This window comes from Ambystoma mexicanum, unplaced genomic scaffold (assembly GCF_040938575.1).
Source record: "Ambystoma mexicanum isolate Mex_15411 unplaced genomic scaffold, UKY_AmexF1_1 Mex_scaf39, whole genome shotgun sequence".
NCBI classification, from domain to species: domain Eukaryota; kingdom Metazoa; phylum Chordata; class Amphibia; order Caudata; family Ambystomatidae; genus Ambystoma; species Ambystoma mexicanum.
The window spans coordinates 1,988,157-2,011,783 of NW_027182454.1; the positions used below are offsets into that span (position 1 = coordinate 1,988,157).

The 23,627-nt window shown below is 43.2% G+C and overlaps 1 protein-coding gene across 1 annotated transcript in view; it reads right to left on the reverse strand.

The window, feature by feature from the left end:
- The window catches only part of LOC138559121 (zinc finger protein 268-like), a 618,574-nt gene that overhangs the window by 485,201 nt on the left and 109,746 nt on the right, over nt 1–23,627 (reverse strand). The window lies entirely within an intron of this gene.

A 23,627-nucleotide genomic window follows, 5' to 3' on the forward strand; every position in this document is an offset into this window, starting at 1 on the left:
TGTGTCTTTGGAATTGTAAGATTTTTGCATGAAGATCACTATTTGTGGATTCTGATGGAATTTCACAAGTGACATATTTTTCAATAAACTGTAAAACAGTTAATCCATAAAAGCATGTGGATGTGTGGTGCTCCTCTGGCTTGGTATTCTTTTCTCCAAAAGAAGTGTTGCACTTCTCCAAGGGGAGGAACAGTTTTATTACAAATAAAATGTAGCATAGCAATGAAGCGATGGTAAAAATATCGTGAAACATTAACAGGATCCTGAGAACAAAGTTCTCCAGGTGTTAGTATATCTATGTTTGTTTTGTTTTCGTTTGATATGCGTAGGAAAGCATGTAAATCTTCCCATGCATATTCTGCGCAACTTAATGTAACAAACCAAGTGGGCGGGCCAAGGTTTCTGATCATACAACGTACATCTCCATGGCGTTGAAACCAGTACTCTTTAGTACCTCGCATATTTGCTAATAGATTTGTAAGATTTGCCTGTAAAACCTCATCTTTTTGTTGAACTTTTTGTAATAATTGTGTGGCTGTCATATTTTGAAAGTGTGATCCTGATTTTAATATGTGTGCAACTCCGCAACATAAAGTTGCTAGTTCACTTTCAAAGAGTAGGTGGAATATGTATTCCACATTTTGTCGAAATCTGGGATCTTCAGAATACATTCGTAATGAGCGATATTCTGATGCTGATATTTGAACAGGTCTATCATCGTATCTTCCTCCTTTGCCAGTAGGAAAGAGTAGAGGAAAAGCACGTGCTTCTATACTTTTTTCCCATATGCCGATTGGTGATCCTTTTGTTTGACGCATTTGGTACGTTTCCAGTGCATCTTCTATGGTGTCATTAGAGTGCAATGGGTGAATTGTATAATGGTCTAAAGTGTTTGCTATTGTAGCAGGATCTAGGAGCTCAAATTGACCAGTTTCTTGTGTCTCTTGAATTATTTCTGTTGTATCTTTCAAGTTTTCTTCGATATTAATTTCTTTGTAATAATCATTATTCTCTTTGAGATATTGCAGGGCTTCTCTAACTTTATGTAAATCCACCAGTTGTTGCCAAATTTATTTGTCTTTTGTAGGTACTCCATTTACCAAGATAATTAAAGATTGTTGCATTGGACGTTGCACTCCTAGAGTGTGCGCATTTTCTTTTAGATCTAATGGTAAATACACTACTTTTCCACGAATACCTTTCACTAATTCAGAGGGAGGTAATTTTGCAGTTTTTGGTTGAAGGCGTATTATTGCTTGAAATAGATGAACTGTTTGAATTATGATGCTCTCATATAAATTAAGTTGTTGAAGGAGTTTTGGTAGTGGATGTAATTCCAAGTTATTTGAGATAGCACATGAAGGAGTTTGGTTGTTGTCAAGTTTGGTAGTGCAGTAACTGCAAAGTATTATGGGGTCAGTTATTTCGTATTTGTTTTCTGCTATAAGGTAGAGAGCTAATTCAAACCATTTAGAATCTTCATTGACTTCTATTTTGTATGAAAGGTCTATAGTTTTTGTGTTACTTTTATAACAGGTTCTGCGGCAACATACACACAAATGGTTTGGTACTTCAGCTGAAGTGCTTTGAAATTTTAGTATTTTTTTTTTGTATGTGTGTAGTGAAAGGTTGCCATGTCCAGATGTGTTACGAAGTTGGTTGACAGCTAATTCATCTTGTAAGTGGGGTTTCACTTCCAAAATATATTTTCTGTATATACTCGATTTCTTCTAGTAGGTCTTTTGGTGTACCATGTAGAAGAATGTTATTTAAATCGGCTAGTGCTAAAGCAGGACCTTTTGCATAATACAGTTTATAAACTATATTTCTTATACTTGCATAATGTGTTAATATCCTTTTGATATCATGGAAGGTTGTTTTGCAAGTAGCTCCTGATATGCAGGCCAACGAATATCCTTGCAGTCCTGTGTGCTTGCATACTGGACAAGCATCCACACTTTGCAGTATGTTAATTTTGATTTTGTCTTTGCTTTTCACATATTGATTAAGGAATAGGCGTAAAGATTTGAACATTTTTTTGGGAATGTTACACATTGACGTGCATGGCCATGTGTAAATTAGATGTTCTGATTCAGTCGAATGGAGGGGTAAATCTAAGTTTTCAGGGCATATTTTTGTAAGGAGTACTTCTTGTTCCATTATGGTATTATTAACTTTTTCATAACCTCGACCACTGCTATGTATGGCAATTGTATTTGTTTGCTTTTGTTTGTATGCTTCTTCATTAATGTATGGTTCTGTGCTTGTAGTGTGACTCCATTCACCTCCACAGATATTTAAGAAGTTATTTCTGTTCACATTTCGTTTATTGAGAAGTCTTTTTTGAAATTTAGTTATTGGTTTTGTTAGTGGTTTAATTCTGTTTAACACAACAATAAATAAGTTTCTTTTGAGAAGAATTGCACTGTTTATCAACGCTTCTAAGATTACTTTCCTACGATAGGTTTGAAGTGTTGAACCTGGTTTCTCTCCTGTCTGTTTTTATCAGATTTTTAAGGACTTTGTGATGGAACATTTTGGCTAATATACTTTTCTTGGTATGCTTACTTTGTACTATATCAAGATTTATAGAAGACGTTTTATTTGTAGTGATAGTTGATTTTTCTGTTAATAGTTTTTTGGGTCGTTTTACTTTGTGATAGAGGAGGCAACGTTTTTGCACTAGAAACTTCTTCTGTTTCACAACATGACTGTATTAGCTCTTGTGTTTCAACGTTTTTTACAAATTCTGCTATAGATGGGTGTTTATGTTGGAGACTTTCCTTTTCATTTGCTCTACTTTTGCGTCCCTTTCTACGGAGTTGCTTTTTGGTGGGCATTCTTTAGCGTCTGTTGAAAAAAATACAGAAGGTATGGGTTGGGTTTTTTGCAATGCATGTGTGTTGTTGCATGATTGTTTGAGTAAGATGATAAAGATGTATGTAATGGTGTGTGATTGTGAATTGGGAAGTTGAACTACTAGGGATGGGTATTCTTCAATTAATGTGTTACTAAACTGGGGTTCAGATGCCCGAAAAAAGTAAGCAGTGGTGTGGAGAAGAAGAAATAATATAGGTAAAGCTATACAATTAAAACAGTTGTTTGTTCTACAACATCTACATTCTAGCGGCTGAGTTGGGTAATTTGTGCGCCGAAAAATAGGAATTTGAGGGCCATTCTGACAGGAGATCACTTTTTAAGACAGGGGGGATTTTTGGTCAGAATGGTGCAGAATCTCTATTTTTAGGCACAGAAATAGCATGAATTAACCTTACAGTCTCCTTCCTTTTTAGGCATGAAGAATAAGGGCGAGGCTGCCGGGGACTTGGATGGGCGGATAAAGCCGTTAGCCAGGTACTGGTCCGGATACTTTTTTAGATGAAGATTTTCAGGTTCCGTGAGTGCATAGATTCGCCCACATGGAATCTGTGCGCCAGGCATAAGGTTGGTCTGACAGTCGTACGATCTATGGGGAGCAAGAGTGCTAGCTTGATCCTTCTGGAAAACATCCTGATAGTCTTGGTATACCGGAGGTAGCGGATTAGTCAGACTCATGATTGTTGTCACTTCCTTAACCAAATATTCCTTTGTTTGATAACAGGTACGAGCACATTCGACTGAGAAGGTCAGCCTCTTAGCATGCCAGTCGATGCAAGGATTGTGTGATTCTAGCCATGGCATTCCTAGAATTATTTTAAATTGTGGAGCCTTGATTAGATCTAACACCATGTCTTCCCGATGTCCGTCTTGGCACAAAAGTGTCATTTCTGATGTCGAGTGTGTTACTGGACCCCAAGCGATCTCAGTTTAATCGACAGTGGTGACTACATCTGTTGTTGCCTTTTCGCACAGAGGAAGATTCATCCTTGTAGCCAATTCTTGATCCATATAATTTCCAATGGCTCCGCTATCAATATATGCTCTGACTGCATGCATTCGGGATGGCTGTTGGTGATTCATGAGGATCATTGGCAAGACTAAATGTGAGGTCTGAGAGTCCTTCTTTTTGCTCGACAAGCGGACCTCTATGCTTGTCGGGCGAGGAAGTTTTCCTACTCCGGCTCCGTTTCCACTTTGCCGGCAACCCCGACTGCCTTCTTGGGTGGTTTTACAAGGCAGTCTCGGAGGAAATGGCCGGCTGAACCGCAATACAAACATAGCTGTTGTTGTCTTCTTCTATCTCTCTCAGCCTTGGATAACGGCCCACGCACTCCTCCAATCTGCATAGGTTCGGCCAAGTTGGTGGTTTTGGATGCATTCTCCTTTGGGCGCACAAAAACCTGAGTGTCCATTCTAGCTCGATCTGCCTTACGGTTCTGTAGTCTATGATCAAGCTGAACCACCAAATCTATGTATTCCGCACAATCACTGGGAGGGTTGACCACTTGAGCTAAAACATCCTTTAACTCCCCTCTTAAACCACGGTAAAACAGAGTTGTTGTTTTGTCGTCTGGCCAATCTGTTTCCACTATCAGACTATTAAAGGTTGCAATGTACGTCAACAGATCTTGATTGCCTTGGCGTAGGGACAAGAGTTTATTATCCAATGCCTGACCCAGAGAGTGGCGGGCAAATAACTTCTCCATGTTCATTTAGAACCTCTGGAAGTCTCGCAAGAGGGATCGTGTCGATTGACTAGAGGTACCGACCAGTCCGCAGCACTGCCACTGAGATACGACAATACAAAGGCTACCTTAGATTGGTCATTTGGAAAGGCCCCTGGCCTACATAGGAAATGTAGTCGGCACTGGTTTATGAAGACCGCATACCTTTTTGGGTCTCCTGCAAAGCGTTCTGGAGGTGCCAAAGGTACGGCTCCTGGAAGGACTACTTGAACTGGATTGCTGGGTATAGTCAGAACCGCTGACCCCAATCCTGGTAACGGTGTTTGTCCCGCCTGGGATTGAAGCAATTGTTTAGTGAGCTCATTGGTACGATCTTTGGCCATGATCAATTCTCTCCTTAAAGCATTGGTCTCCTGCCGGGCCGAATGTACCTCGGCCCTAAGTTCCCCCAAAAGCTAGGCTAGTTGGTCTGTCTCAGAGGTTTCCATGACGCCCAGGTAGAGATTTTGTCGAAGTCTTTGCATTTTTTCACGCTCACCTGGTCTCTACGGTGGCGTAGAACGTAGTCGTATGAATGATGTCTGCACTGGCGTAGCTCTGGTGGTTTGATGATGTCCTCTCCCCTGTTATCACCCCAGGAGGCATTTGTCTGCAACGTTGAAACAAGATATTAGCTATCTAGTGGGCCTCGATTGGTCCCACCTTCTTCAACCTCCTGATGCCCAACTCCTCTTCTGGCTCACCTTTGAGTTTTGTGAGGTTGGCTCTCCGTCCTGCTTGACCTTCAGCATGGGCACAGTAAGTTCAGTCTTTCCCCGGACACAGTTACTTCATTGATCCAGAGTGGCTGTTGCTCTGTCTGGAATATCTGGATTAAGCAGTTAAGTCTCTGTGCCAATGGATGCTTGGTATAGGTGCCCAATGTCTTTATTTTCCCAAGGTTTAAATGTGTTTTTGTCTTTCTTGCAGAGGTGGATTCGTACGGAAGTTTGGATGAAGAATTGACTCTCCTAGGATGCTGAGCAGGTTACCTCCAGGTGAGTATTGTCGCGGGTGAGTGGCGCTGGATGGCTGAATAATTGTTCGTTTTTGTATTGTGTGCGACTAACCTGCTGTTTTCTGTTCCTTCTATGCAGGCGCGGCGTGGCCCCAGGATGATGAATGGAAGAACCGCTCTGACGTATTCCGGAGGAATGCAGATTCCCGGGTGAGTACTGGATGCCTGCGCGGATGCCCTCTTCCCAACAAGGACGGCGATCCGAAGATCAGCTGAAGGCTAGACCGATGGATGAGAATTGCAGGTAAGGCCTTTGTCGCTGTAATAACACCTGTTCTTCTCTCTTTCTTCTTTCAGGCACCGAAGGATGGAAATATCAGAACGAGCGTGGCTGTAAAAGCTCGAGGACAGAGCAGACATGGTGAGCGTTACGCTGCAGGAGTGCAGAATTACACGAAGCGTGTTCTGCCTGCAGGGTGTAGCTTAAATAGCCTTGCAAGTAGTTCCAGGCAAGTAGTCCCTCTACCACACCCTGCCTTTCAGGTAAAGTAGTCCCTCGGTCATGCCCTGGATATGCAGAAAGGCTCAGCCTCACTAGGCTGAGTAAGTAGTCCAAATGGTTCAAACCATTTTATGAGGAGGAGGTTCTGGGACATTCCTTTGGGGCTTGATAAGCCCTATTGGGTGTCAATGAATGTGGTGGGCCCATCAGTTCCAGGGGTTTAGGAGCACGCACCATGACAGCTTGCTCTAGGAGGGGGGGTGAGAAAATCTAACCAAAAAGGGAGAAAATGTTTTTTTTTTTTAAAGAAATACAAATAAAATGCTGTACAAAGAAGCCTGTGGTTTTTCCTTGTAAGAACTAGGAACAAATGGTTTGCTGTGCTGAATTCCCCATTTTCCAGCCTTTCAAGAAAAGGTTGAGTGGAAATGAATAGAAATTATTTTGATATGGTTATCAAGCGTTTTGTGAGAGGTAGGCGATTTTTCTCAATAGGACATGCGTGGACGGAATGGAAGAAAAGGGTAGGAAAGCTGAATTGGAGGACAGAAAGGCAAACATTTCATTTCTGAAAAGTAGACAAAATTCCAAGTTTAGGAAGGGGTGATTTGCGCAGGTCAGGCCACAACTGTGTAGTTAAAAATTCCATAGTTTGGGCAAAAAAGCGGTAAAATGACCGAAAAAAAGATATGTGGTGGACATGGTTGGCCTGGTAAGGCAATTTTGAGAAAAACAATGCTCTGCTACATTCCCCCGACTCTTGCAGTTAGGAAATCACACATTTTTGTAATGTTTCACAAAACAAGCACTACCACAAGCCAAAAACAGAGCCATTGTACACAGGAGTTTTATGCTTACGGCCTGAACAGACGTACTTAGCATGTGTAAATCAGGAAAAACAAATTGGTGAGTAAGGGCAAGCATACATTTTTTGAAAGAGCACAGGCAGACCTTTTCAAGGGTAGGTGACTTGTGCAGATTACAAAAGGGTATAGTGCCTAAAGCAGCGACTAACTGTGGGTCACATTTGGGAAATGAAAGGGTAGTGTGACGAATGGGCAGCAGCAAATGGGTTCAAACGTTATGAAAACCATGCACACACAATAAATGTCTTACCTTCCCACGTTCCCACAGGTGTCCCGATGAAAACGGTTCCTCATGTGTGGGTGCACCTACCTGGGTGCAAAGGGGAAAGCCTAAAACACGGCACAGCAGAATTTCAGGAATTTTGCTCAAGCACACACCAAACAGATTTGGGCTTAGGGTGTCGAAGCCACCAAGGAAAACTGGGAAACCCCATGCATTTCTGAAAAGAGGACACCCGTGGGAATCTACAGAGGTCTGCCTTGCACAAATCTCCCAGAATGTGTTACCCAGAACCCCCAGCAAAGTCCAAATTTGGGGGGGAAAACTCAATTTCCGCACATTTCACTCTGGTCACCCACCGAAGTACGCCGCCAACAACACATGGCCTACCGTCCTGCATTCCCACAGGTCTCCCCATGAAAACGGTACCTCACATGTGTGGGTGTACCTACCTGGGCGCAAAGGGGAAGCCTAAAACATAGTTAACCACAAGTCTTTTCGCACAGCAGTTTTCAGGAATTTTGCTCAAGCGCACACCTTTCTGAAAAGAGGGTGATAGGGAGAATTCTCATAAATGGCTAATTTCCCTTACCTAATGAGTCCCTCAGCAGCTTTGCTGGATTTCTAGGATTTCTTTTTTTCACCTGGTAAGAGTGTGAGCCTTTTACCCACTCTTACATGTGTTTTGCCATGTGTGTTTTTACCATTTTGTGTGTTCTAGGGCTCTGGAGCCTCACCTACTCCATGAGCACCACTTTTATGTGTGTTACACTGCACCCTGAGTGCAGTGACACAGGGTTGTCTTTGAGACTTCCCTCTGACTCCACTTTGTTTGGGGCTGACTGCTGTCCCCCAGTAACATATAAAGTTGCCATTAACTTTGTATAGTCACTTTAAACCATAGACCCAGTACACCCCATCTTACATGGAGTATTGGAAAGGGTTAACTCTTATCCCTTTTTGTCTGTATCTCTTGGAGCCTTGTTATGCTCCCTTAACATTAAGACTTGGCTGGTGGCAGTGGTAACTACCCTAATTTTCTACCGCAATTATTTTATATAAACATGGTATTGTTTTGGGTTATTATATTAGCCTCGAACATAAACCCGCTTGACCAAATACATTTTATTTTGTTTCCAGCTGGTTCTATTCACCATTTCTTTTTGTTAAAGTCTTTCTCGTGTTTTTCTCTGCGTGCCAAACCGGGTATGATTCCTTTGTTCACTGTCTTTTCGTGGGCTTCTGCACAGAAGCCCTCAAGGCGCCTGAAAGTCTAGGTAGGCAGGATGTGAGGGAGGGATCTTCGGACCCCTGCCATGGGTTCCCATGGTAACCCAAGTCGCACTCTTTTCTGACTGGCTAAGGGGAGTGGCCTTGCCAGGCCAGCCACCCTGCTGTGTGATTGACAGCCAGGCTTTATGAATGGGGGAAAACTGCATAAAAAGCAGGTCTCTGGGACTGGAAGATCAGAGTCGCCACTGGAACGAAAGAACCAACGAGGAACTGGAAGAAGAGGACCCCTACAACTACTGAACCGCCCGGTGAAGCCCTGCTGCAGTTCCAAATCTCCGAATCCGACGACATAGAAGATCCTCCAGGAAACCTCTTCCCTTGAGCTGGTGGGACCAACCAGTTCACCCAAACTACAAACCAGGACCCCTCCTCTGGCCGAATTCGTTGTACAGAGCTACAGTGGGCCGGATAGCCAGGAAGGTCGGACCCTGCCTGGGTTTTAAGGAGCGCACCTTTTATTCGTTGTTTTGTTGTGCTGCTGGTTTCTTCCCTGGGTGGCGCAGGACCCTCCAGTCTTCTTACTTCTTGTCAGTCCGACAGTCACTTCAGGAACCGTGAGCCTGCAGGAACCACCAGGAACCTCTGTCTCAGCTACAGCTCCCTCTCCGTTTAAAGGTACTGTGCAAATCTGGTTGCTCGTTTCGTTCAACCACGGTAAAAGTGTTTTAAATCTTTGGCCAATCCAAGGGCTTGTCCTTCTATACTTTTTTAACTAACTTTTCTACCAACCAACCTGGTCCGGAATCTGTGCCACAAACTTTACCGCAAACTACCCTGAACTGTGTGAACCTGAGCAAAATACTTTTGACCTAATGACGTTGGCCCTAAATCTTTTCTAGCTGATCTCCTCACTGTAGTTTCTCTTGTTCAACTGCCCTAAGTACTTACTGTTGGTTTGCCTATTTTCTGATAAATTTGTCTTTCCCTCCCTTTTAAATTGCTGGAGTGCCATTTTGCTCCCACTTAATTTAAGGGAATTTAAGGGAAGTGGTGTGGTGTTTTTATGACTGTGATTTCTTACTTGCTTATAATAGTGAAATGTTATACAACTGTTGAGTAAATAAATATATATTCTTTTATTTAGAATCCTTGAGTCAGTGTTTGCCTGAATCATAGTAATTGCTGTCCTGTGTGTAACTATTTGTACTGCTCGCTTACTCTTGAGATAAGTCTGGCTGCTCTGCTACTGCTACCACTCTAACTGTGTAGTACAGGCTTGTACCAAAGGTGAAATTGGTCTTAATTGTGTGTGGTGTTCCCAAAGGGTACTGCACATAATTCTGCCTAACAGAGGGCACCCGTGGGAATCCACAGAGGTCTGACTTGCACAAATCGGCCCAGGATTTATTACAGAGAACCCCCGGCAAAGTCCAAATTTGGGTAAGTAAAACACAATTTCCACACATTTCACTCTAGTCACCCTCCGAAATACACTGCCAACAACCCATGGCCTACTGTCCCGCGTTCCCACAGTTGTCCCAACGAAAACGGTACCTCACATGTGTGGGTGCACCTACCTGGGCACAAAGGGGAAAGCCTAAAACATGGCTAACCCCAAGTCTTTTCACACAGCAAAATTTCAGGAATTGTGCTGAAACACACACCATACAGATTTGGGCCTAGGGTGTCCAAGCCACCAAGGAAAACTGGGAACCCCATGCATTTCCGGAAAGAAGACAACCGTGGGAATCTACAGAGGGCTGTCTTGTGCGAATCGTCCCAGATGTTATTACCCACAATCCCCGACAAAGTTTTATATTTGGTGGGAAAAAATGCCAAATTTTCACTTTGTCAGTGGTTATAGGTAATACATTCTGGCCCGCTTAGCGCATGTCAGACCTCTGTTGTTGGCGACGTGTTTCGTGGGTGGGCAGAGGGAAAGGTCTCTGAAATTTGCTGGAAATAAACACAATTCTCAGACATTTCGCTCTGGCCACCCACCGAAACACGCTGCCAACAACACATGGCCTACCTTCCCGCTTCCCCACATGTGTCCCAATGAAAACAGTACCTCACATGTGTGGGTGTACCTACATGGGCGCAACAGGAAAAGGCTAATCCACTGCTAACACCCAATGGGTGTGGCAGACAACCTCCAGAATTGGACCTAGGGTGTCGAAGCCACCAAGGAAAAGAGGGAACCCCATGCATTTCTGAAAAGAAGACACCCGTGGGAATCCAAAGATGTCTGACTTGCACAAATCTCCCCAGAATTTATTACCCACAGGCCCTGCCAAAAACCCACATGAGAGAAGAGTGCCCAAGGCCAGGGACATTACTGCCAACTTTGCTGGAGCTCTGGCTGGCCTGCGTTACAGCTTCTCCCACCGGGAAAGGACGGGGAATGTCTCGGCCCTCCCTGGAACCAACGCTGGGCATGAAGACGTTCAAACCAAATGGTAGTCACCCTCCCAAGGCCAGGAATATCACCCCCTAACACCCTGGAGCCCTGGCTGGTCTGCGTTACAGCTTCTCCATCTGGGAAAGGACGGGGACCCTGCCGGAGCTCCCTGAAACCATTGCTGAGCTTCGGCCCGGTGAAACCACATCGGATACAGCCGCCCAAGGCCAGGAATATCATCCTCTAACACCCTGGAGCTCTGGCTGGTCTGCGTTACAGTTCCTCCCTCTGGGAAAGGTCAGGGACCCTGCCGGAGCTCCCTGAAACTGTTGCTGAGCTTTGGCCCGGTGACACCACATGGTAGACAGCCCCCAAGGCCAGGGGCATCAGCCCCGGCCTTCGTGGAGCGCAGGCTGGGCTGTGATACAGAATTTCCCTTTGGGGAGGGAAGTGGTCCCTGCCGGGGCTCCCTGGAGCTGCGGCTGTGCTTGGGGACGGTACACCCACATGGTAAACGGATGGCCAAGGCCAGGGACATCATCTCCTACTGGCCTGGAGTTCTTACTGGCCTGTGTTACAGCTTTTCACCACCAGGGAGCCCCGGCAGTGTGCCAATACCTCCCCGAAAGGAAAAGCTGTAATGCAGCCCAGCCACAACTCCAGGACGGTTGGATGTGAAGTCCCCGGCCTTGGACGTCCATTTACCATGTGGCTGTACCGTCCCCTAAACACAGCGGCAGATTCAGGGTGCCCCGGTAGGATCCCCATTCCTCCCCGGAGGTGCAGACACTCAATAACGCCCTTCACCCTGCTCATGGGTAAGGGGTACAGCGTGGGCAAAGGAAATTTGCAGTACTGATAGACAGAGATAGTATATTTGTGGCAAGTAACATCACCTCAAGGAAGGAACGTAATGCCAGAGAAGGCCACTGCAGTTCAGAAAACGCCACAGTAAGTCACAGTGAAACAGAAGCAGCAGTTTTTGTGGATCCGTAATTATTGCAGGTCATGGATCTTCAATTACTCTTGTTATCTGAGGCTCTTACTGCAAGTACTCAAGGAAGCACAGAAGGTGAAAGGTGCTGAGTGGAACAGTCTGACAGTGGCTGTTTGAAAGTCTGTCTATTCTCTCTAATCCTTTGGAGGCGGAGCAAGTGTTCAAAACAGCATTCCTCTCTTGGAGTGAGTTGTGGAGTGGTGCTGAGTGGAGCAGTCTGGCAGTGGCTGTTTGAGAATCTTCCATTGAGGGTGGGATTTGGACGATAAACATCCCAGGACAGTAAAAACTATCTCTGGTAAGGCCAGTACTGTCAGTACTCTCTGTGGGCCATGGTGAGCTGTCTAACCAGATTCCAAAACCCAATGGAGCCGAAGCCCATTCGTGTGAGTGGGAATCTCATTGGTGCCAGCTGTGCCTCTGTTGCCCTGGCTACGACCTGGATACGATCTCCCTTTATCTATATTCCACTACCATAGATATTTGCCACTTAAATGTCACTGAAAGGTCTGTGCACTCGCAGGCAGGGAAGAAAACATGAGGAAGCGCCATCTACTACCTCAGCTCTTCAAACCCTACTGCCCAGACTTCACCCATCCCCCTCTCTCGGCAGTCCTGGCCCGGTTGATTTGACTGTTCTTGAGGGCGCAGGGAATATGCCCAGTGACTCGATAGAGTTGGTCACTAACACTGCCATGGAACCCTATATCCCCCCATGAGGCGCCTGACACAATGGGTGCCACAGATACAACCCTACATCGTGATTTGAAATCGCCCAGTGATGGGAGACTCGAACTTGAGTCAAAAGAACCTGAGTTATGTGGGAGGATAAGGGTTTGCTATACCTCAATGGCTTTTGGAGAAACTCCCATGGGAATGACAAGGGATCCTCAGTCATTTCCGCCCACCTCAGAGCACATGAAGATACGCACTGATAACGAGGGCACCAATGAGGGCACTAATGAACGTGAAGATGAAGAAAACAATGAAGACAATGAACAAGCAAGAAGATACACACTGATAACGAGGGCACCAATGAAGGCTCTAATTAACGTGAAGATGAAGAAAACAATGAAGACAATGAACAAGCATTCCCACTGTGGCCGGAAGTTTCTGGTTATGAGGACGATTATAACTTTCTGGAGAAGGTGTTTACACGTCCCGACTCCCCAGATTATGCATGAATGTACTCTCCTGTAAATCCAGTAACGCAAGGAGTAGGGTTGTCTATTGGTGCAAGTCGAAGTAGCCTGGAGAGGCAACACTCTGCTATCGCTGCCAGACTTTCACGTGATATTGCAGATATCAAAACCACAATGGAAGTGCAGAGAAGACTTAGTGAGGTCAACAACAAGTTCTCTCTGGCGCCAATAAAAAAGAATAAAAATATGGAAGATGGAAGCCAAATTGAAAGGTTGGTAGCACCTTGTTTCAAAGACAAGTCGCTCTTTATACGAGTAGAACCCAATACTACACTATGATTTACATTCAACATCTTACCAACAAGAGAAGTTCTTGGTGCTAGAAGGTTGCTGGGTGACCAGGGTCCAGAATGGAGATTTTGTGGCCATGTGACCATGATTGAATCTCTAGAGCATGTGGTCTCTGAATATAATGCTCTAAAAATGATGAGGATGAAATATATGTGCGATATTACCAAGGGCTGCAAGTCATTGTCTCCTAAGGAATGGTGGATTATGTTTTTAATAGGAGAGAATAAATCAACTATCATCGAGGTAATGACATTTGTGGAAGAGGTGCCACAGATCCTCCATTGAAAGGGACTGGCTGGAGGATCTGCGACATCTGCTTTAGGATATCCATAGGCTGATTTTGTAATCACCCCTGTGTTTGTGTTTTACCCCCTCTTCTTTTTTTATGGATTGTTTGTTTGAAAAAGGATGCATCATTATTTGGGTGGATGTTAAAGAATAGTAACATTGAAATTCTTGGTTGTGAAGGTGATGAAAATAGTTTTAAAGTGTATGGATAATGTATGAAAGGTTTGAAATGAACCATACATAATACCAACAAAAAAAAAGAATGGTCCGATAGACTGGTCTGAAGAAACAGTGACTTGTTTGTGGGAACTCAAGGCTGCAATCAGCAATGCTCTGGTTTTAGTGACCCTGAATTACAAGAAGCCATTTGATCTTTTTTTGCATTCGAACAGGCAGGTGATAACAGCAGTCCTGGCCTAGCAAACATTGCTAAGCCACAAACCTTTAGCATACTACAGCCGACTCGTAGATCCAGTAATGCAGGGACAGTTCCCTTGTGAGCAAGCTCGAAGCAGCAGCGGGTTTTGCAATTCAAATGTCTTCAACCATTAATATGGTTGCCGGTGACATTGTACGTGGAACATGCAGCTTTTGTGATTTTTGAAAAGTCTAAGTCCACGTTAACGTCTTTAACGTGTTTCAGGACATGAGGTAATTTGTCAAATTCATCGATTCATCCCAAATCCTGCAACATTTGTAGCCAAGCCAGTGCAGCCTGAAGACATTGTTCATGGTTGTGCCATGTATGAGGGAGAAGAGGAAGAGAGGGTGAATGTGAAAGAGGATTTCCTGGAGGGGCTTGATTTGATTTTTTTGCTGGGTCTTCACCCATCAACCAGGAAATGTGTGAGAGGCTTACGGGTGCAGCTGTCATGGGTCTTGTGGATAAGGAACACATGGTCAGATTGAAGAGATGGTTGCCTTCTCATACTCTATGCAAGCGGCGGAATTAGTGGCATCATAGAGGCACTAGAAATTAGTAAGGGGAAGGCAGTCACTGTTTATCCTGACTCCGAGTATGCCACGTCCACTGTCCATTCTCTGTTATCAAGATTGCAGAGAAGAGGGTTTAGGAGGTGTGACACCTTCCCTGTCCAGCATGCTGTGCTGCTATCCCGATAAATTGAAACAATAACTTGGTCAGTAGCGATAGGTTTAGTTAAATACACTGCCCATACTAACCACACTAGTTGAATAGCTCTTGGGAATGATGCCGCAGACAAGGCCGCGAAGGAAGCAGTATATTTACCTTTTCCAGTACATGGAACACATGTCCCAACACATTTGGTTACCAGCCTCATATACTGCAGTCCCGGTGGTTTAGATTATAGAAATGTAAGAGAAAGCCCCTATAGAAAAACAGGAGCTCTGGAAAAAGGAAAGATGTGTTCTCTCACCCAAGGATTTGCTGTGGAGACAGGGGGTGACGGGGAAGGTAGTAATGCCTGTAGAGCTGCCTCTTTTGGATCTGCACTACCCATTGCATACTTTTTGGCAACAAATCGTTACAGCTGGTATTTCAGTGCCATTCTGCATAGAAATAGCAGGTGTGCAATACTCTCTCCAGTACAGAAATGCCAACTTTGACAAATTACATTTTCATTTTGTGCTTCTTTAAAAGGATTTACAAATAATGCAAAAATGAGATGAATGTAAGCCCTGGTTCAAATGGGGCCCTTGCAGATGGGGTTATGGAAACATATATACATACATATATAAGAAAAGACAATCCACAAGAAGGAGTTTTAAAGCTTTTATTAAACGTGTATGTGCGTAACATGAATTTACCTGACTGTACCACATTCGCCACCAGGGGAGACACATGGAACCTTGAGGCCGAGGTACAATGGGCAGGCCTCCCCTGCCAACAGACAGAGACATGGACTAGAATTTCTTGAAGAGGGAAGAACCGTTAGAAGGTGACAGTTGAAAGGCAGAGAAACCAAAGGCAAATGTAAAAAGGACAGCAAGAAAGGAAAGAGCTGTGCTCCCTGGGGGGTCAGTGCTTTGAGCACCCCTACCCCAGGGCCTCCTGAAGGGGTCGATCTGGGCTGCGGGCCAGGCCAGAGCAGAGAAGGTGAAAGCCCTGGGCTGCGTGTGCAGTGCGGCCTGGGTGAAGAGTAACGCTTGTGCCTGGGGCTGTGGGTGAAGATATGCCCCAGTCTGGGGCCACAAGTCACTGTGACCCGACCCGCAGCATGGCCTGAGGGGAATGGGGTTCACAGTGGCCAATCTGGGTACACCAGAGAAGGTGAAAGCCTGGGACCACGTGTGCTGTGTGGCCCAAGTGAACAAATGTCAGCAAGGGATCCTCCCGACAGCTCGCGCTTGGCTGCCAGGGGCCTGAAAGCAATGTCCCTGCCAGCATTAAGTGGCAGGGAGCCACCACAGGAAGGAAAGGGCACATCAAGCCCCTTCAGTTTTAAAACCACCACCACAGAGGGAAGCATAATGAGGGGCTTTCAAAGCCCTGGAAATAACACTCTAAAGCCACCACCACAGAGGGAAGCAGAATGAGGGGCTTTCAAAGCCCTGGAAGCAACACTACCACCACCACGGAGGAAATCAGGGTTCCGGAAGCCCTATAGGGACTCGGGGCTCCCAAAGCACTATGTGGGCACAGGGCTCCCAAAGCCCAGGAAGTGAAGACACGTGTCCCGTGACAGCCACCCACAGCGGGGGTTGGATATGAACCTCAGAGGCACCCCAGCACGGATGCTGCTGCGAGAAGGTACTGCGCACTATTGAGCTGTTACGTTATGTGACTGACTAATACAGACTGACAAGAAGAGTGGGATTTAAATGTAAGTGATGGCAGTCTGCAGCTGCCAGGTTTGTGAAAAAAGGAGAAATGCATGAAATGTTGGCAAGGGGCTAATGGAAGGGTTGGCATGGATGTGTGAGTCCCAGGGTATTTATAATTAGGAACCTGGTCAAAATTCATATGTTGGAGGGCTGATTCACATGCTATCTTCTAGCGAGTTGAATGGTTAAGTGAAAGGGACATACTCACATGGGGAAGTGGCGTGTTTTATATGAAAGCCTGTAAGGGCACCAGAACTCCCCTCTGGTGTATGTTGCCTTATTTGAGATTGTGGCCCTTCTCCTGAATTAACATCCTTGTTATTTGCAGGTTGCTCCGTGCCTCACCAGAACAGGTGGACTGGGATGATTCCAGTGGGGTCCATCTTTGGCCCAGAGCATTTTTAAATACTGTGCGCTCCTTGGATAGAAAATAAATCCATTATTTTCCTGAAAGTGCCTTTCATCTTTAAGAGAAACAGAGAATGCCAAGGAATTGACCAGTCAAAAATGTGATCAATTTTTTCAGTCATTTTACTTCTCCGTCAACAACTTCCACCATTGCTGAATACGTGGCGTGCCGAAGATTTCAAGAAGGGCCGGGCATTTTCCACTTGTGGAGGAAAATCGGCATGATGGTTATTTATATTCACACCTAGATAGATATAATTTGAAACTAATTGTAGCTTTGAGTTGTCTAATTCCCAAATATTTTTAGTCACTCGTTGTTTGACATTACCAAACTGAATTATCTGAGTTTTTTTGGTGTTTATAGTGATCATGTTAGTAATGGCATATTTTTTCAAAGCACTTAACAAGTTGCGTAGACCTCTAGGAGTTTTTGATATTAAAAATAGGTTGTCCACGTAGAGGAGCCATTTAATAATATGGTTACCCGATTTCAGAGAGTCGGAGACAGAGTCCCTTAGGCCATTCCCCACATCAGAAATAAAAAAGTTAAAGAGGGCTGAAGCAAGGATACAGCCCTGCTTCAGCCCTCTTGATGTACGTATAGAAGATGATAACAGACCATACTGACTCAATCTTATTTTTATTGATGTACCATCATGAAATTCAATCAACCATTTTAAGATGTTCTAAGGGCATCCTCTGTCAATTTTTAAACAGTTATTTGTATTTGTATTTGTATACTATTCATATCGCACACCGAACCCTGAGGTAACTGGGCGCTGCAAAATAACTAGGAGTTACATACAGGAAAAAAATTATACAATGACAAGTGTGGTGACCAATGGTTACAGGTAGGTCGGACTCGTGATACAGTTTACAACATGGCATAAGCACAAAGCAGCTAAGTAATTATAAAGCAAATGTTCGAGGTGCAGAAGTTGACGGGTGCCTTATTGGGGAGGTTTGTTGTTCAACCAGATTTGAATGGCAGGAGGGTGGGTTCTTGTCTGAAAGTTCAGGGTATGGAATTCCAACGTTTTGATGCTTGGACTGGGAAGCTGGCTCCTCCCGCCATTTTTAGGTTGAACCTAGGTGCTGCTAGGCAGTGTGATAGGGCAGATCTGGTGGGGCGAGAGGAATGTTGCTTGCAGATATTGTCAGATAATTATTTGGGGGCTGTGTTCGCAAGGCATTTGTGCGTGATTACCAGGGTGCCTGTGAGGCTAATCTTTTTGGATTCGATTTTACTTTGAAGAAGGGTGATTTTATCTGCGAGTGCTTGCTGGATTTTTGTGCACCAGGCTGCGTCCTTAATGCAGTCCTGGGAGGGAGGTGCAGGGGATTCAAGCTCCTTTAGGATACTAAAGAGCTCCTTAGTGCTAGATTTGGCATTGTGAATTCTTTGTAGGCTTCGTTTTTAGTGGATAGGCTAGCCATTTTATAGGTTATCGCTGCTGAGGTAAACAGGCTTTTGTTGTGTCTATTGGGTGATTTACGCCACATGGTTTCTGCTTCCCTTTTAGTGTTTCTTTGTTTTTTTTTTTCAGGAGTGAACCAATTATTGAGATGGGCGGTTGGTTTAGCTTTGCTTAGTTTGAGGGGGGCGGAGGTGTCTAGAGCTGATTTAAGGGTAGCATTATATAAGTCAACCAACTCGTTAGAATCAAGATTCTTGAATTTGGTAGCGTCCAGGATGTTGTTGATAAGTGGCCGCAGATTATCGATAGAGAAGATGACTCTCTTGGTACTGAGTCGAATACTGCTTTTAAAATCTATAAATACAATAAACAAAGGCTGTTTTTTGGGCGATGAGAGAATTCAAGGTAAGTAAATTTATACTGATACCAAGACCTGAAATAAAACCTGTTTGGTACGGATCCTGCAATTTTGCATTGACTACCCATTGATTAAATTCCTTAAGAATAATACGGGCAAAGATGATCTTTCCCGGGCAGTCTAGCAATGCTATTGGTCTATAGGATCCTGGATCCATTCTGTCCCCTTTCCTGAATAGCGGGACTACAATTGATTTCTTCCATGATTGTGGAAGCTTGCCTCTCTGCATGATGTCATCAAAAAGGTGATGTAAAATAGAGGCCCATGCAATAGGATTCTTTTTTATCATGCAGTTATCCAGACCATCAGGCCCTGGGGCCCTTGATGCACTTAATTTTGAGATGTGATGTATAATGCCATCAAAGATATTCAGTGATCCCAACCCAGGTTTATCAAATCCAGATAGTACGTATATGATGGAGAGCCATAGATTTGTCAAAAATAGTTTTTCCATACGATCTCCGGAATGGTATTAATTTGAACAGAAGCTTGAGTTTTAAAAGTACCCATACATTGTCTGTCGATTTTTATGCCATGCAAGACAGCATATGTTTGCTGTCCTGCTGATATTGTAAGGCTTTCCTTCCCCGATGCCAATTTTTATATATCAGTTTCAGATGTTTCATTTCACTAAGTCTTTCCATAAGTGGAAGATGATTTAAATTTCGGATTGAGCACCTCAACATCGCTTTTCTATCTTTCACTACACGATCAAATACATGTGTATATTTATGAGAGTGTTTTTGAATATTTGACTTAACTTGCACGAATCTCTGCAAAGATATTGTATAGCATATGCCTTTTTGAACCGTTAAAAGATTATTAAAATCCAGTAGGATTGCATCAGACCATCTATTGCGGCTCCTAGTGTTGTTTACTATATTGCTACCTCCATAATAATCTTTCCGTCTTTCGATGTTATGTAATTTCCATGTCCATTTTAGGCATTGTTGATTGTGATCACTTAGATCTGTTGATTTGATTACTAAATAATGTATTATCTCTAGATAATTTTGATTGGTATAGATGAAGTCTATGATTGCTTTTGCAGAATCTCTGTGCCAAGTGTAAATGGCCGGGGTGTCGCCATTAATCGCTCCATTGAGCGTTACATACTGCCTTTCTTGCATCATTTGGGACCATGTCACTACTTCATCCTTCCACAAATAATTCCCTAGAGGAAGAAGGTGCAGATTCAAGTCTCCAGTGATCATAGCAAAATCTAAATCCTTCTCCAACATTTAAGTGCCAAGGATAAGAGAAGCATGCTAAAAATAAATATTGGGTTGTATGTCAGCTTTGCCACAGTAGATGTTTTGTATAACCAGTGTATTAATATCTTTCTTGATTTTAACTATTTGGATGAAAGGTGACAGGCATTTACATGTTTGCACATTGAAGCCCTTAGAGATCTTGGTAGCAATGAGTAGGCCTGCCATTAGATGGCCTCTGGGCTGTACTAAGGCAGGAGTAATCACTATATTGAAGGCATCCCATATAGGAGTTTCTGTTAGCCATGTCTCCTGTAAAATGGCTATGTCATACAATTCCAAGTCAGCTTCATTAGAGTTGGTGAAATGCTTGAAGCCGCAAGTGTTCCAGGAGACAAGGCAAATGGATTCCTCCATTCCGCATTGCTATGCGTTATGATTTAGTTTTAAGCTATTCTGGGAGTCATGATTGCACTGATCGAAGTTGAAAGACGCCATTATAGGCTTCTCCAGTCCATAGATTTTCAATGTTCTTTTTGGAAGAATTTGGCTCTCGATATTATTCGTCATCTGGTGATCTTGATGTACCATGAATCCCATTTCATACAATGATGATGTTTCATCCCATATGATATTGGCTACCACTCCAGAATGAATAAATAGTCGTACATTAGAAAGGTTGTGATCATATAGAAACTCTACCACGTCTATATCACTAGTGCTGATGTTGCTTAACTTCGGAGAATCTCTACAAATGTTCAGTATGCTCATGTGCTTAAGATCGAATTTCGAGTAGGGATGACCACGACATCAGATTATCAATTGGTGACAATCTTTATAATGTTGTTGTTCCTTAAGTAGCAATTTGTTTCTGTTTATGATGCTCCATGGTGCAGATTTGGAAGTTTCCTGAAAGGTTCTTCGTTCTGCAGGTGATATCTGAGAGTGAGGGGCTAAAAATAGAGGCATGGATGTTTCTCGGGCCTAACAACGTTGGTTGATTCGAGGGAACAGCCATTGCATTTAAGTCAAGATTCTTTGTCTCAAACGGCCTTGCCTGACTACTTTGAATGTAAATGGCAAAAGTTTTCTTTATTTCTTCTCAGATCTTGTTATTAATGAAATCTGAATCTCCCAAATCATTAGGAAAAATTGATTTGCCAAATGCAGTGGGCTTTATGTTCGAAGAGGACACGCGAGTCTTAATCACATTCTCAGCCCCATCGAGCTCAATTGAAGCAGCAACTAAATCATCCAGGGGTTTGTACTTTAGCATGTCTTGCGATAATATCGTAGGGACATTCTCCTGGTTAGAAATGATGACTCCAGTTGCTGTTACTGATTTTCTTCTTTGAGGCATTGACAAAAATGTAATAAAACGCCTCGTCTTTGCTCTAACTTAAGCCCTTTTTTGTAACAGAACCCTCTTTTTTTTAGGTTTGATGGATATATGTACATTTTTCTTTTTAATATGTGTTACATTCTTTTTTTAATTTTTAATTTTTATTTTGGTTGGCTGAGTAAATCAACCTTTCAAAACAGAGTATTTTACAAAATCATTAATAAACAAAAGATGAACATTAAAAGATTTAAAATTCCTTTTACATAATATAAGATTTGAGCACCTAAAACAAAAGAAAACAGGAAAGCAATTTGTATAACACTAATCACAAGGCATCATGCTGTTTTAATGTGGTGGAATTACAGTTTTAACAAATTGAACTAAAGCAATTTGAATTGAGGTTTTAGAGTTGGTGAGCAAGTAGTTCCATATTTCTTCTCTAGTACGTAAAGAGAGAAAATTGCAACATGTGTTAAACAGTTTCTGCCTCACAAAGTTTAAGCCTGGACATTCAACCACCAAATGACATAACGTTTCAATTTGCTGCTGGTCATTACAATAACGACAGAATGCTTGATCTTTGGGAACCAAGTGTCTCTTGCTTAAGATCTGCCTCGTCAGACATAAATTCAGGCGGATGCGTAACATCTGTGATTTTACAAAGTTGGAAGGGCATTTAACCAAATACGGTTCCATACAATGCATTTCTTTATGATATGTCATCATGGGGCCACAATCCACATATTCCAGACATTGTTTGCGTGTACATATCCAATCGAAACTGAACAGTTTCAGTTTAGCCTTTGTGGGGTTCTTCAGCAAAAGTTTAAGAGTGATATCAGCATTTATTAAAGTGTCCAACATACAATTAAACCATTCCTTGGGGAGTTTTGCTTTGGAAGTAAACAGGTAGTTTGCAAGAACACCTAAAACATTTGGAGAAGTTGCACCAAATACACATTTCCTGTATAACAAGCAAAATTTCCACAAGACTTGGCCAGATATTGAGATAATACCCAGTTCATGGCACACTAACGGTAACGGGGTGCATTTCGGGAGGCTCAAAACATCCTTCCAAAATTTGGCCTCGTAGCAATCCCAAAACGCTCTTGGGTTTGGGCGCCCCTGTTTCAGCGCCATAAGTGAGTATAGGTACCACTTTCTGTTGAAAAAAGGTAATGATATGGGTTAATGTGAATTTATCAAATCTGTACAGCAAGATTCTTACTTGTGATGTTAATGATCTATTTTTTGCATCTTAAGTAGCTGTAAGTATGTTGTCCTCAGTGACTCAGTGAATGGAAGACCCAAATATTTGTATTGTTGGACAACAGATAACTTTTGATTATGAAGAAACCAGTTGAATTTAGGTGGGTTTTTCCTTACAGCTTTGTGACATGTTACTATTTGCGTTTTGTCAAGTTTAATTGTCAAGTTGTTTTCGGTGACATATTCTTGAAGCTTGTTCAAGAGATTTTGAAGCCCACTCGGAGTACACAATAGTAACATGAGATCATCAGCGTATAAGAGCCAAATGATCTTCTGGGTACCCAATTTAGGTGCATCAGCGGTTGCTTCCTCAAATTTAATACCTATGTCCAACAGAAAAAGGTTGAAGAGGGTGGAGGCCAAAATACACCCCTGCTTCAAACCTCGCTCTGTAGGAATTACGGCAGACAACAGTCTGTCTAAAGTGAGTCTTACTTGCAACGATGTATTAGAGTTCAGTAGTTTGATAAGAGTGAAAATTGTTGGGGGGCAACCATACTGTTGAAGTTTCAAAAACAGAAGATTACGGTCAATTGAGTCAAACGCTATACTAAAATCAACAAATGCTATGTATACATTTTATTTGTGATTAATTAGATTAAGGATGAGCATGTTAGGAGCCGTGCCCATTCCACTGACAAATCCAGATTGGAAGGGATCTCTTTTATTTTCACGCTTAGACCATTCATTCAGCTCCTGGAGTATAATACGACTGTACAGTTGACCGGATGCGTCTAGTATGGCAATTGGTCTGTAGCTTTGTGGGATGTGACAGTCATCTTTTTTAAACAATGGAATAATGAGAGCATGTTTCCATGATGGTGGAATGCTTTGGGTAAAGTTGATGTTTTGGTAAATTTAGAATAACATTTCCGCCCACAAAGCTGGATTAAGTTTAAAGGTCTTATTCGATAGTCCATCTGGCCCCGGGGCTTTAGACTGACTTATTGAAGAGATGTGATACAATATGTCAGCTTTAGAGACGTTGAGATGTAAATACACCTTCTCTTCCCCTTCTTCAGGTGTAAAGGACTTTACAGGATTCGCATAGATTTTAGTAAAGTGTTCAATCCATGTTTTTTCAGGAACATTGTGGGATTGTATCCTTGTTTGCGAGATAGATGTTGCTTCATTCAGGGTTGACCACATTTCAGCAGTGTTTTGATTGTGAGTGAGAGACAACATGAGTTCACC